The 15447-nt window shown below is 37.1% G+C and overlaps 1 protein-coding gene and 1 long non-coding RNA gene across 2 annotated transcripts in view; both read right to left on the minus strand.

The window, feature by feature from the left end:
- The window catches only part of Nrt (Neurotactin), a 33060-nt gene extending 17759 nt beyond the window's left edge, over nucleotides 1-15301 (minus strand). Inside the window, exon 1 of the mRNA XM_070214585.1 lies at nucleotides 15279-15301. The gene's annotated coding sequence lies outside the window, so the exon portion shown is untranslated. The remainder of the gene's footprint in view (nucleotides 1-15278) is intronic.
- On the minus strand, nucleotides 5013-8294 carry LOC138912903 (uncharacterized). Its single transcript, XR_011418456.1, has 4 exons — nucleotides 8157-8294; nucleotides 6831-8081; nucleotides 5265-6776; nucleotides 5013-5209 (listed from the first exon to the last, which is right to left on the minus strand). It is a non-coding gene; the product is annotated as an uncharacterized lncRNA (long non-coding RNA).
- Nucleotides 15302-15447: the final 146 nt, after the last annotated feature.

The raw sequence follows: 15447 nt of genomic DNA on the forward strand, positions 1-15447 counted from the left end.
TCTGTGAAGTACGGAGAGTCTGACATTGACATGCATGCAGTAGAAGGACTGAAGACAGAAGCTCCAGCGGCAGAAGCAGCTGCCCCTCATAAAGACCAAAGAGCAGGGCTCGACTGATGCCCCGTGTGGGCGATGTTGTGTGTGCGAGATGGGATTGGAACTGAGACCGGGATGGGCTGGTGGATGGAGACTGTTGTTGGGGCCCTGGCCAAGCTCTATTAATATCCGACTTCCTACAATTTGGTGAATGCGTAAATTGTATGTGAAAGGAAAGTTGACTTTAATGCGTCATAATTGATGCACAATGCGGAGGGCAAGGCGATGGCTTGATTTGATTAACGCAGAATGTAGCTCACAGATAGATGTATGTAGTCTGTGAAAAAGGCACATACACCCACTGCAATTGAAACTTTGACTTACTGCCAAATTATTGATTTTCATGGCATCTGCAGTTAGCAGTACATATATCTGCAGCCAGTAAATGTGTATCTTTTAGTGGGCTACGGGCTACGTGTGTGGGCGTTTGACTTTGCCATCGCTTTCAAGGAAGCCCTTCAAAGTTCTTTTTGCCTTATTTTTCCCAACACAATTATCCGCTTAAAATGCCAAAGCGGGCCAAAGCAGCAATGGGCAAAGTATCTTTAAGATGCAATTCAGTTGGGGAAACTTGATGCCGGTTCGACATAATTGAGCTCTGTCGCTGGGCCATCGAAAATAAATTTTCAATTAAACGCCTATCAACGATCCGACAGCTACGAGTGTAGCTGAAGATACAACACACACAATTGGTTTATCTCAGAGAGACAAAAGTTCAGCCAGATGGACAAATGACCAGAAGATGGAATAACAGACTGACAGCTGCCTGGAAAAGAAAGGAGAAAAATAACAGTACAGCGCGTGCCATTGAACCTTGTGGTCAAAAAAAAATCAGATACAAATACTTATATAACAAAAAGATATCATATGTTTCTCCTTGATTTCCAATAAGTGCCTCTCGGAAATCTCGGAGAAAAATGCAATTTCTATTTTGACAGATGCCTTTTGCCTCCTGCAGATACTTTTGATTATTCCTCCTTGCGTCTCGAGAGAAAATCAATTTTTAATTCGACAGCTGTCGCTGGAAATTGATCTGCTGCCGCAGCGAAAAGCTGCAAAAGTATCTTGTGGATGCACATTTTTCTCATTTCTTTGATTAGAGGGAAACGAACCCAAGGCAAGTCATTCAGTTGGATTGCCAACTCATATTTCCAAGGCTGGCGGAAAAAAAAAGGGATAAGCCCAGCTCCTTTTTGTTTTATCACTTCCTCTTGGTTGGTGGTCCCCGCGAGTGTTTAATTAAAGTTCTCCTCGCTGCGTGGGTGGCTGCAGTTTCTTTTGTGATTTTTATTTATATTCCGATACTTATTTTGCTCTGGAATTATTTCCCTTCTGTACTTGGCGAATCAACTCCATTTGAATTTTCATTAAAAATCTTTTGGCGGATGTCCAGCGAGTTCGAGGGGAAAAGCGACCGTTGTGAGCGCATTTAAATGTTAATTTTGTTGGAAAACACGTGCACAATAAAAGTAAGTAGTACGAAAGGAAACTTTAAGTGAGGTAGTCGAATACGAAATGCCCTGCTTTATAATCAAAATTTAATGAAAATCACAAAAATTAGTACATTTTTTACTATAAGTGAGGTAGTCGAATACGAATTTCCCTGCTTTATAATCAAAATGTAATAAAAATGTAACAAAAATTAATAAATTTTTTACTATAAGTGAGGAAGTCGAGTACGAAATGCCCTGCTTTATAATCAAAATGTGATGAAAATTACAAAAGTAAATACATTTTTAGAAGCGTTGGATCTTGAAAACAATAAGATCTAAACATATGAACTTTGGTATATGGGCATTTTTAGATATATTTTACCATCAACAAAGGTAATATACCCTTGAACTCTAGTGCATAGTATATTAACAATAACAACTCAGGCCGACAAAGCTCAAAGAAGATAGTGTTGAATGTCATTAGCGTTCTGTCGCCCATGGGTTTTCAGTTCTCACTTCTCAGTTCTGAGTTGCGAGTCGAGTTGGGGGAGTCAAATCCAGTTAAGTCGAGAAATAAAACCGAAAAGAAGTAGTCAGGGGGAAAAGTTGATAGCAGTAGAGCGGGCGGGGCCTTACACATCCGCAAGTGGCCAAGTTGATGACCGGAAACGGCAACAGTTACACATATGTGAAGAAACACCTGAGGCTCGGCAAAGTTAACGAAGAACGAAGGTGGAAAAGTGGGAAATGCTCGGGGCTGGGGGGAGGGAAATGGAACCTTTTTCTAGCTCTTGGCGGAATTGATTGTCCGCCCACACAATGCCCCACGATTGACACAGCTGGGCACAGCTGCGCTTTTCGAATCCGCCTCTTAAGTTCAGGGCAAAAATTGGCAATTCAAGCGCAAAGCTGTCAACAGTGAAAGGAAAAGACTGCAGAGGTCTCACTGATTCAAGATGGTTTCACTGAACCATCCTCTAAAAATAAATTTAGAGTACTTTAAAAATAAGTAGGTATATTATAAAGGAGATTATTATATTATATTAATTATTTAACGAATTTATACAATTTTTTTTTTTAGATTTTTATGTCAATCCGTTCTGGGTGTATTTTGCTACTGATTGTTTTTTATAGAGTCTATTATATTAATCTAGAAGACAGTAAGACAAGTGGAAGGAAAAGCTGTGAATAAAATTGCTTAAAACTCTTTTATTTTTTAACTTCACTAATATTTATAAGAGAAATTCTCATGAAAATGCCGTCTTTTGGTTTTTTTTTAGACTTTCTACTAAAAGTAAAAGATTTTTTAACGTGTAAACTGGGCATTTCAGCAAATGGGCCTGCAGCATGCACAGATTTCTTTTAGTTTCATTGCAAATCGCTGCAGATGCGGCGTTTAAAAATAGCCAACATGTCACCAGCCAAGCAATGAGCCCAGTAAAAAGGGACTGACTAACTGAGTGCAACTGCATCAATGTGGCAATGAAGCAGATCCAAAAGTGAACTGACGGGGCGGAAAAAGAAATAACAGCTGATTGGGGGAGTGAAAAAAACTTTAATATAAAATGTTTGAATACCCTAAAGGTGGTATACCTTAAATTATTAGATTTTATAAAATATATTTCGTATATTTATGTTTAACAGATTTTTAATTTCATTTTGTGTCCCCAAAAATTACGCTCTTTTAACAAAAAGTATGAGATATTATTATGTACCACTTAATATAGTCCCGATACATTGCTGATTCAGCTGGAGTCGTTTTGAGTTTTCAGGTCGTGAATTTTCCGCTGCTCCTCCGCGGATTCCGATTCGCTTTGATAAAGCGCCCAGCGAACGTTTTGGGGCAATGGATTCACTCCAGACTTCATGTGCCGATGCTAGCGATGCCTGGTGACAATTGGAGGGGCTGCAATTCGCAGAGGAGGAGGAGGATCTGCCAGAGAGGTGCGAGAAGAAGGTGGGCGGATGGGGGGAGGAGTAAGGGAAGCTTGTCGTGTGCGTGATGCGCATGAGCGAAGCGTCATTGCGCCTTAAATGGGAGCAGCACAACTTGAAACTTGCAACACGGCTCACAATGATGCGCACTGCACACAGAAAAAAAAGAGTCTCAATAAAAAGATTTTTACTAAAAAAAAAAAAATTAATCTTGTTAGGTCTATTTTTAAAAAACATACCTGGAGTATAAATTTGACATTCTATAAAGATTTTCAATATTTTCTGTGTTAATGATCAAAATCACAGATCTTTCATAAATATTTAGATACAAAAGGGATCAGAAGATCTATTAAAAGCCAATATCACAATGTTTGCTCCCAAAAAATAGAAATATAAATAGCGAAATCTATAATAATGATGTAATGTATATATATTTAAGGGATTTCCACATTTTTCTCTGTGTAGGCACATCAAATCAAGAGGGAAGAGAACTCGAGGTACAAAGACAGGCAAGGAAGGCGAAAAAAAGGGGACTTTGATCGCACGGAGTGGGCTTGCGATTTTTAGGCATTTCTCATTGTGCTTATTGGCATTTGTCTGTGCAGCGATGCGTTTATTAAAGTCGGGGGTGCTCTATGGAATATGGGAAGGGGATTCCCTTCATCCGCCATACCCGTTTCTCCTCCCTCTTCTCACATTTCGTTGCCAAACTGAAATTGGCGTTGCCTTTTTTGGTAGCTCTTTTGGGGTCGCCCCTCTTTCGACATTGACAGACCCATAATTCCTGAAAGGGGCCAGGTTCCCCCCGCCATTACATCTCTCTCCCAAAACCCCCCTCCTTTCGGACGTCTCCTCTTGTGAATTATTGAAATTGCGCAGTTTTTGCGATTGATCTCCGACTGAGCTGCAGTTGCAATCGGCCTGTTTTGCTTCTGTTTCGCTTTATTGGCATCGCAGGGAGTCGGGATTCAGGGTCAGAACCGATGCCAGACGTTGCCGGCAATCAATCAATCACAGAAATAACCAAGATATCGCTAAGAGTCGTAGGCCTCCTCCTTTTTTTCCCAGTTTTGTTCCATTTTTTTTCAATCGTTGGGAAAGTCAAACGAAAGACTTCATAGGGCCACGGCAGATCGGGTATTGGGATATTTATGACAGGGTCTGACACTACCAGTCACGAAGGAGCCCAACAGAAAGTCAACCCAAAGTGTTTAACAGGAGTAGGGAAAATGGAAAAATCGAGGAGCACCGTATCGCATTTGAATTAAATCAAATAAATACTTTTAAAAAAGGTTTCACAAATATGATTATGAAAATCAACAAAATGGTAGTTCTTTTATGTAATGCATAAAAGCCGCTACTAATCTTAACACTCAACCGTTAAATGCATTTACTGGGAATTTTACCATATTTAATTTTATTTTGCAGGGCTAGCAGATACAACGTTATATTCATATGCATGAACGTAACCCTTTTCATTTATACTGCGCCACTTTTTTCTTGCAAAATCTTATTATCAGGGATATTCATAAATGAAAATATAAACGCTACCCATAGGAAAACATTTTATTTTACGTAACATGCACAGTTTTTAAATGTTGGACCCCGTACATCTTTACTTTAATAAAATTGAAAAATTTCTAGATCCTTGATAATTAATATTATTTATTAACCTTTTTGCCAGCCCTTGCAACCTCCGGGACAATCTTTTTTAGGTGGCGCGGCCATTGCTAGCCATGCGATTCCTATGAAATGTTATTTTATTAATAATTAATTCCAGTTTAATACCCAAAAACTCACCAATAAAGGTCACAAACGAAAGAAGGTTGGCCATAATGTTAAATTGTCAGGAGTTTGCGAACTTTTAAAACACTATCGATTCAAACAAGGTTTTTATAGATCACGAAAATTAGTTCTGGAAAATTTCTCATTTACAATTTTCCATAGCAAATTGCAAAACTTATTATTCAAAAATATTAAAAAAAAAAAATTAAGTTTTAAAGATACACAAATATGAGAATTTGTAGAGAAATTAAATCCCACAAGCCAATCATCGGCATAAATCGCCTCAAATGGCACGATCTGGATCATGTTTCTTTATCCCACATAAGCACAAAGTCCATTTAAATTTCATGCCAGATTACAGTGCCGATCGAAAGTCAATGCCAAAACATAAAATAAACAAACCAGGAGGCAGATTTCACGCTGACTAACAAAACATCCACAAAAAATTGTTATTTTTTTCCGAATCAGGCCTTGCTAAAATTCCAAAGGGAATTCGATGGAATTGTAATGAAAACAGAAAATGGGACACCGCAGAACCGAGCGTGAGGATGAAAGGAAATCAAAACCAAAGACAGAAGTTGTGGGGGAAATCAAAACGAACCGAGGGCTCCAGAGAAAGATCCCACAGAAATCTGGGAAGAAAAAAAGAAATGAAATGACACTTAATCCTCCACTCCACAGAAACAAAAAGAGAATGAACAGGGGAAAAAAGAGTTCGCCTCGCGAGAAGCGGGGCAATAAAATGGCCAATTATGACAAATTTCGAAATGAATGCTGGTAATGCTCGAGAAGCATTTCAATCTCTTTCCACTCGAGAACCTCTCAACGTCATCATTAGCACCCGTAAAACCTCCACCATCAGCTAATGTTTTAAAAACCTTTCTTGGGGCCCGCAATTACGACATTTTATCCAGCATTTTGACCCGAAAATTTGAGATTAAAAGTGTACAGCTTTGTTGTGGGGAAGATATATATATATATAAGCTGGAACCAAAAAAAGAAAAGATATTTTTTAATATTCCTCTTTCCGTTTTGGAAAATAAAGACAAATTATATTCCTGTAGATATTTAAAAAGAGTTTTCAGTTTATAAGTAAAAGTAATTTAACGAATCTTCTAATTTTAACGAAACAAACAGTAATTGTAAAATTTAAGTTTTTGTTTCTGCAGCTCGTTTAAAATGACTTTGAACCTCTTAGAGACATAAAACAAAAACATGTTTTTTCCTTAACAATGTAGCCCAAATTATAGTCCTCTATAATGGGGTAGGCCATCTGAAAGATCGCTGAAAGAGAGAAGTCAATTCCCCTGCCAAGCATTTAGCCTAGATTCGGTTTGAATCTTGCAAAGTTCAGATTGTGGGTCAAGTAATTTCCGACTCTTCCGCCTTCTCCAGCTCCTTTGCTGTTTCTTTTTTTTTTTGGTGCTCCTCCTTCTGCCAACCGATCGGCAATTATCCCGCAAACGATTTTCACGACTTTTCCTGATCTTCTTCCAAGTCTTCTACCATCTATCTCTCCTTCTCTTTCTGTGGAACAAATTTATTTTACCTCAAAAATAACCATTAACAATTTTTCTTTACTAATCTTTGCATCTATTGGCCTGGCCAATAACTCCCCCTCTTCCTCTTCCACCACAGAAATCCGATCAGAGAAAGAGCAAAAAGTTTTCCATTAGGAAAAATTGCTTTAGGAAAATGGTTAGCAATGTATAAAAATGTCAAAGATCGCATCGTTCGAATTAATGATCGGGACCGTGGCGAAAGAGAATGGTACACAGTAAACAAAATGAATCACGAAGATAGCATATTTGTCAATAGCTTTCTGATCTCTAGAGAAGTGTAACGATTTAACGGTATAGGACAAACAAGTTTCTTATAGATCAGGAAATTAGTTCTGGAACCTTTTCCATTTGCGGTTATGATACAAGAAATTTTTATTATATGTTAAATGTCAGCTAAATTTATATACTTAAAAATAGGAGTTTTTATTTTCTAATATTAAAAAAGAAATAAATTTTGGAGAAATATTTTTTATTTTAGGATCAATTTATCCAAGAACTTTAAATATAAGTTACTTCTGAATTTAGTCTAAAAAATTTCTCTTTGTGAATGGGCTCAGAAAATGGGTGAGGATAGACTTTGGCAACAGTTTGGTAGCTGAAAAGCACTTAATGACGTCATTACAAGCCAGCTCAGCACGTGCTCTTCCTCTGGCAGAGGAGAAAAATGAAATAAAAATTCAAATTTGATTTCAAATTTTCTGCTCAGGGGTGTATCAAGTTCCATGAATATGCAAATTGCCAAGAGAATCGAGAGGGTATAGAAGTTGGATTGTGGTGTTGTCGTGCGTGAATTGTAAATAAATTTATTGCGTTCGCAATTTTTCTCTATCTTTTCCCCGCTGATTCTACTTGTTGGCTTACACTTTTGGTTTTAATGGTTTGTTCATGCAGAGCTTGAATAATAGTCGCTGTTCCCCCATTGTTTCTATGGGGAAAAAGCATACATATGTAATTTCAGTCTGGCGAGGGTCGCCAAATTATTTGGCAAATGGTGAAAAAACTCACAATGACAAATGATTTATTTGGCCTGGGGGAAGTATTTTGATTCGATGGGAAGTACTAGAAATAATTGTATTTCTTCGGCACTTTATTAATAATGGGATTTAACTTTAACGCCGCGACTGAATATCCCTTTTGTATTACGCACTATGTAGTTTAGGACGGGGCTGGGGCGAATCATTGGTTCGAGCAACTCTTTTCCAGCCTCCTGCAATGCAACCTCCTGGACAACCATCGTAGGGCATCTGGGCCGATGCCAGCAAAACTATAGCTGTAAAATTTAAATATTTGATTTAGTCTTAAACATTTTTAATATGCGATTTCAGTTTTATTTTTTAAAACTCACCAAGAAAGTTAATGAGAATAGCAAATTTGCCCATAATGTTCAGTCCTCTAGATTTTTTTAGAAGTGCAACGATTACTGTGTTAAACTAAGTTCTTATAGCTCGGGAAATTAGTTCTGGAACTTTTCCCATTTAAGGTTGTGAAAAACAATATACTTTCATAAGTTAAATGTCAGCAATAGAAAAACTCCGAGTAACGGGTATAATAGAGTAAAAAATGGTGGATGGTTTTGATTTGGATGGGAATCGTAAGTTCTAAAGTGACAAGCTTAAAATAAATATATTCTAGCTCAAAAAATTTAATTTTACAAATTTTGGGAATAAATCAGATTTACTTTCTTAAGATATTTCAAAAAGTTTTCAAAAATATTTTAATTTGTTCATATTAAAGACACAATAGTAAGTAATTTTAGAGAGAGAGTCTGTATTAAAAAAAAATCTTCAACAAATTAAAGGAAAACTTTTTATTTACTTTACTTTGACTGTTAAATTTTATTTTGTTCTTTAAAAGAAACAAAATTAAAAATCATGTCAGTGCCCACTACTTTTTAGCTCCATGAGTACATGGGAATTATTTCTGTTCTCTTAAAATGAAAACATGTAAGATGCCTGCGCAGAAGCAGCAACGTGGAATATATCACAATTCGTGGGGGGGAAACCCCTTATCAAAGGCATTCGATTTCGATTCCATCTAGTTGGTTCTTTGGATCCGAGAATGCCGACTGGATCCTGCTCCCGGTCATGGCCATGGTCATTAGTCTGGGATCTCGTCTCAGAATTCCTCCATCTGGCATTTCAATTACAACAGATCCAGCGCGATCTAGACCTAATTGATTGACTGCGGCGCAGGAAGGTGCTGATAATATTTATACCACGTACGATTCGGATCCTCTTGCTCCCTCGCTGAATGCAATTAAATTGCATTTTCCACAGAGAACAATGAGCAATTTTCAAAGATTTCCACGCCGGCACGTTTCCTACATAAACCATAAGCACCAGCAAGTAGAAGATGATGATGGCGGTGCAGTGCAGCTGCTCCAGCTTCAGCTTCAGCTTTCATCCTCCTTTCCGACTTTTCACAGTTTTCGGAGAAGGAAAAATTATCTTGAAGAAGGCAGCAGCAGGCAGCAAACGGTAAACACGAGTCGCCAGAGGAGAAAAGAGGGATCGCGGTGCCAGTAACAAGTGCAACGTGGCACATTTTCGAAAGCTCCTCCACCACTCACGATTTTCACCCCAGGCAAAAGCGACCAGGCAACATATATTTTCCCATTCCCTCTGCTCATCGGGACAACAGGAGTCTATTTTGTTCCTGAGGGCGTTTGTAACGAGCAATAATATTTATATCCATAAACCTTTTAGTATCAGCAGTACAACGACTATCCTCGACGAAAGATAGACCATACTACCAGTAAAAAATTCCCCACGTATCAATAAAAAATCAATCGTTTTTCAACAATAAAATAAAATTTAAAAAAAAAGTGCACAAATATTTATGGTTTAAAAAGAAAGGATAACTTTTTAGTCGCCTTACTTTCTCCCATCACTCCAACTAGATTTTTTTTGTATTCTTTTAATGGAGGATTATCCAGCAAAACAGTTGCAACAGTTGCATCCATCAACTGGAGAGCGGTGGTTTCTGCTGGTGGGGTGGTGGCCCTAACTTGCTTTTCTTTTTTCCTGGATTTTTTTTGTAGCCTTAGTTGTCAACACAAAAGTTTGCCGACCAAGGAGGCTGGCGGGATAAAAGCAGAAGAAATCTCAGCAGGCGGCGGCGCCCAGTTGAATGAACTCAACGGAAAAGCTGAAAAATGGTTCAGTTTTGTTGGTCTTGCTGCTCGCAATTTTGTTGTATTTTTTGTTGGGTTTTTTTTTTGCGGCCAGGTAATGATGATGTTGCCAACGCAACGCAGCAAGTTCCCTGTGAAAGGAAACGAGGCCAGACACAACCGCTGGAGCAAAATCAGACACCGAAGGAGGGCAACAGAATAGCACAGCACAAAGCACTGTGGAAAGCAGGAAACGAGCCACAATAGGACAACACACGGGATGTGATGGCATGCACTTGAAAAAAATATTTAGAAAATCATATATTCATTTGATCGAAGAGTAATCTCACATTTAAATAAGAAACATTAATTGCAGAGCTCAATTATTAATTTTCAGGAATTTTTGAGTTCACTATTATTTTCTGAGTTGCTTTTGAGTAATTTATAAAAATGTACTACTACAATTAAAATCTAAAAATATTTAAAATAATATAAAAATAATAAAAAAAGAGTTATACATTTTTAGTATTTTTGTAAAACCTACTAAAAATTAATATTTGCAATTACTATATTTTTATTAAATTTTTATTTAGACATTTTTATTATTAAATAGGTTTTATAGATCTAGCATTTCTTTTTTGTGTGCTTTCAGATGCACCGCCACTGGGAGATTGGAAATGGGAGGGATCGTTCGTAGCAATGGAGGAGGAGCACCAGCAATTGGAACAGGAACTGTCTTAATCCCACAATCAATGGATAAAGTGAGAGGCAGAAGTACGCTCCAGCGAAGTCGAAACCATCTGCAAAAAGCATCTAAGAATCGATCGATTGTGCAGTGCGGGGGAGCTGCGCAGATCATTGTGAAGCTACATACATCCCATCGCACCCAGCTGCAGAAGCTGCTGCTGCCTCGGGGAACATTTTTATCACATGCTGGCTAACATTTGGTAGCATCTCCATTGGAGCACCACTGCTCCTGACCAGCTTCCACTTCCACTTGTAAATCAATGGCGTGTAAAATAGCTGGCGGGCATTGTCCGGACATTTGGACAGCGAACGGACCGTGGACACACGGATGGACAGACGAAGAAACGAGACGAGACGGCTGCTAACTTTTGCATATGCAGCTAGTCAGAGATGACCAATAGCAGCCTCTTTTAAGATGATCAAAAAAATATTTTTCTAAATTTAAAAATTAATTTCGAATTACCAAACAGTTTAAAATCCTATAGTGAAGATAATTTGAACTGAAATTCCTACACTCTGGTAATGAATATCTTAAAAATCGATCCAGAGGATAATATGAGGATAATAATCGTTACAAACTTAAAAAAATTGAATAAGGAATCGATTTCAAAGTTTAAAAAATTCTACAAATTTTAATAAATTCATTATGAATTTGGTATTTTAATTAAAAATTAATTTTTAAAATATTCCTAGTATAAAGCTGTTCAGTTATCCATAGCCCAGCTCATCTCTGGCAGCTGGCGGGGATCTCTGGAGCAAGTGAGCAGCAGCAATTGAGTTGATCGAGGAGCTCCAAGTTTCCGAGTTGCATGTGGCTGGAAAATCAGAAGTTAAGCAGACGCGAAATGCAGCTGCTGTTCGATCGCCAGATCGAGATGATCATGATTATGGGGATCATAATTATGGTGCTCTTATAGGCTCTTTTGCCCGTGGTTGTTGTTGCCACTCGTGTTGGCCGGGCTGTGCTAGAATTTAATAAGTGCTAAAATAATCAGCGCTGGCTTTATGCAAACTTGTTGCAATCATTATGTGCTTTTCGTCTCTATTGTTGTAGTTCTTGTTGGCCGAGTCAATGAACTTGGCCATACTTCGCAGTGGTTGCTGTTGTTCTGTCTGTGCAATGTGTGTAATTCAAAGCGAAATTATAATGTTGAAAAAATTGTGGCCAGCGAAAAACGAGTTGTACAGTATCATTTCAACCAATCCCCCTGTTTCACAAACTACTACTCCAATGACCCCACTTCATATGCCCCCTAGCACTTCGTTTTTTTCAAAAATTCCCTTGCATAGGGTATTATAATTTGAACAGATTTTTACCGATAAATAGATGGATATTATTATGTTAGTAAAAAGTTTAAATTTAAATAAAATTTCAACTATAGTAATAATGTAAAATTATAAATGTGAAGTTATAACTATCTTTTTTTCAAGAATAACAGGTCTGCTAGGGTACTTCAAAATTCGGTTTCAGAAAGCATAATGTGCTTTTTTTATGACACACAGAAAATTCTTGTTGTCGCCGCATTTTGTTGTTGCTTTTAAGTAATTAAATAAAATTATGTTACAGACCTGTCTCTTTTTTTCTGGAAAAGAAGCCGCCCCAAGATGAAGAGTGAGTTGACAAACGCTGACACGCGAGAAAAAAGGGGAAAAGCACGCGAGCGAATCTGGTAAACATAGTCGTATAAAAATAGTTTTAAATGCAAAATGACATTTGACAGGGGAAAAATGGGGGAATTGAGTGTCATGCACTTGACGTCATCTTGCCAATTGAATGGGACATAATTTGATTAGCACTAGCTGGTTTAATGGTTAAAAAACAAAATGAAAATGTTAACTTTAAGTGTTTAATGAACAATATTACTAAATTTCTATCTCTATGGTCTTTCCATGAATTTTATCCGAATTTTATTACCAATTTTAAAGTTTTACTTTACCACTGTTGACCCAATCCAAGATACAACTCCACAACTTTGTTATCTGCCCACTTCAATCAACCTCTATTTTCATTTTCCCCCACAAACGATTCCAGCTCTAAAACAAATAACTTTATCACAATTGAAATATCATTGCAGCGAAGGAGAAGCGGTAGGAAAAAGATCGAAACAAATTGGCTGAGCATTAGAAACGCATAAAACTTCATTAAGCTCGTATTCTACTTTTTCCATTTACCAACAAACTTAATAACGAACTGGGCGCGAGTGCAGCTTTTACAATTAACTTGAAAGACCATAACAAAAAGATACGAGGCCGCTAGATAGAAAGATGAACAAAAGCAAAAACTGCAGAAACAGCAACACAATCTATGATGACGAGGGAATGGCCCCCAACCTGGACATGCACTGGGAAAAACATTATCAGAAAATATAACTATCAATTTATAAATACCTAAATTAGGTTTCAGAAGAATCCTAATAACCTAATGTTTAACAGATCAATAAACAGTTATTAAAATTACATTTCTTTTTAGCGGGGAAAAATATATTGTTTTTTCGCAATTTAAAATATTTTTTTTGTGTGCATAGAGCAACAGTTGCGCCGCTTGAGAGAATCCGTTTGTTGAAGTCCAGGGACGGCTTTTATTATTATCATTGTTCTGCCTCTGCTGGTTCTTTAGGCCATACATAGCTGCTGTTGCAACGAAAGTCGACAAACTCCGGCAACGAAAAACAAACTCAAGTGAAATGCAATGATAGAGAGCCCAGTCAGCAGTAGAAACAACATAAAAAAACAGAGGCATTCGACATAGAAAACTATAAAAAAATACAAGAAACTAAAAAATATCAGTGGAAATGTAGTACAGTAATGGCTCGTAAAAAATGTTTTCTCATTTTAGATTTTTTTTGGAATAGGAAAAGTTGTTTCAAAGAAAAAAGGACCAATAAGTAATATTCTTTTACTTTTATTTTTTAAGAGCCTAAAAAAATAAAACTTACAAATTTTGATAATTTATATAATTTAATATTTTTTAATTTATTTCGAAATAAAGTTCTTTGGTTTCCTTTATGGATACTAAAATCCAGTGATCACTGCACTTACAACAATGGATATTCAGGTCTGGCTGTTTTAGTGCTTTATGCTCGTCATCGACCCCACCCCAAGGTAAATCCAATCCCCATATCCCAAACCCCAGAGAGCGGTTACCAAACAGTGTTTTTTTTATGGCCGGGGGCATGAAATTTGATTCTCGGAAGAGTTCATTTGTAGCCTAGCGGGAAGTTGAGCTGATGGAATTGAAATTGGAATGTCTTCTCTCCGCTCGAATCCAGGTAACTTAATTAAAGTGCTTGCAGCAGGGTTGCCTCGCAATGCAACTGCATTTGCTAGGGTTGTCGAGGCAACAGACAAATAACGGAAATATTATCGTTTGCCATTTACTGAGCAATAACATTTGGTAATGGCAATGGGCGTGTCCCTCGGGGGCGGTTTCTCCGACATCGACAGAACTTGCCAGGCTGTAAATTCGCTTTTACCAAACATTTTTCACCGCCCTGCTCGGTCAGTTACTTTTGTTTTTATTACTTCCTCGTTTCGCACTGTTGTTCTTATTGCTATTGTTGTTATTCCCATTTCACATCGACATGCATCCCCGTGGGAGCTTGCAGGCGCCCGAAATTGCAAACACAGATTGGATAAAATCAATAGTGAAACTAGAACAGATTCTTACATTTTAAAAACAAATAACATTAAAAAAAATTTTTAAGTTTAGAAAAAATATGGATAGGATAAACAACATTTTTAAAATCTAATACAATTTTCAAATATCAAAAATGTTCCAACAATTAAAAAACTTCAAAATATATTACATATTTTAATGCAAACGTTGTATCTATGCATTCAACATTAATTTATGTCAAAACCAGCTTTCTTCAACTTAATTTATTTAGTTACAATTTAGTTACAAAATTGTTTAGGAAAAGTTTTAATAAATTAACAAATAGGTTCATAATGAACACGTAACCAAATGTAGGTTGATAGAACAAACCTGAACTATTTGAATGATTGCAACTGTATTTTGATGTAAACAAAAGTTGAAACAGAGACAGCGGCATGTTAACCCGATCTGCGAAAGAGACGGCTGCAGTGGCGGTAGCAAGCAACAAACAACAAATAACAACGGGAGCAACAATAACAAAGCGCAAATTGTTTGCTTTTGTTGCTGACGAGGATAAATGCATTGATTTCTGACAGTCGACAGTCGGCAGCAATCGCTTTTTTTCGTGGCCAAAGAAGCGTGAAGAAAATAAGAGTAGGGAAAACACTTTGGGGTGAATTTCCCCCTTCCTTGACTCAATTGGTTATTTTAATATTATTTTTTATGAAGTAAAGTTGGCTATTTGAAACCACAGCTCCATAGAAATTTTTTTTTAAATGCTTACCACAGCTTTAAATCTTAATACATATGCGGATGCACATACATATGTATGTATGTACAATAAAACTGTGCGAAAGAGCAGGATCACACTAATACATACATCTGTATGTACATACGCTTTCGCAGTCCATTTGCACACTATGCAAAATAATTTAAACCAATTCTAAGTCATTACCAAATGCTAAATTGTATATTAATTAAGTTATTGCTAATTCAAATTCAATTTAACTCACCATTTTCAAATGAAATGTATATTTTTGACGATCACATTCAACTGCGCAAAATAATTGTTGTTTCCAAGCAATGTGGTTGATAAATGCGTTGTAGGCGCCAATTATTGAGGTCCTTTGTTGTTTAATGACAAATACATTAACAACGTATATTTGTACTTTTTACTTTGAT

This window comes from Drosophila takahashii, chromosome 3L, assembly GCF_030179915.1.
Source record: "Drosophila takahashii strain IR98-3 E-12201 chromosome 3L, DtakHiC1v2, whole genome shotgun sequence".
Lineage (NCBI taxonomy): Eukaryota > Metazoa > Arthropoda > Insecta > Diptera > Drosophilidae > Drosophila > Drosophila takahashii.